The sequence below is a fragment of the Plodia interpunctella genome, chromosome 15 (assembly GCF_027563975.2).
Source record: "Plodia interpunctella isolate USDA-ARS_2022_Savannah chromosome 15, ilPloInte3.2, whole genome shotgun sequence".
Classification (NCBI taxonomy): domain Eukaryota; kingdom Metazoa; phylum Arthropoda; class Insecta; order Lepidoptera; family Pyralidae; genus Plodia; species Plodia interpunctella.
The window spans coordinates 1,675,062-1,675,420 of NC_071308.1; positions in this window are offsets into that span (position 1 = coordinate 1,675,062).

Below are 359 nucleotides of genomic sequence, written 5' to 3' on the forward strand. Positions count from 1 at the left end.
ACCTTTCTGAATCCATGCCCTATTTACAGATATAAGAACATTATGTAATGTTCCTAATACCTACCTCCGAACTTACACCTCTAGATACATAAAATGTCTGTGATATGAACCTTATAGGTCAAGAAAGGTACTTTTTACTGTAGAAAAGGAACGAACTAAATTGAATAAAAAATTTTAAAGACTTTTTCTTTTAAAAAAGTGAAATCAACAACGCTTTTTCTGTTGATTTAGCCATAAATAGCAACAAACATTTAATTAATTAGAAACATGTAGTTTTAGTGATATGTATAATAATGAAATAACATAAAAACTTTTATTGAGCCAAGAGGTCAATGACTTTGGCAATGGCAAGTTCTAAG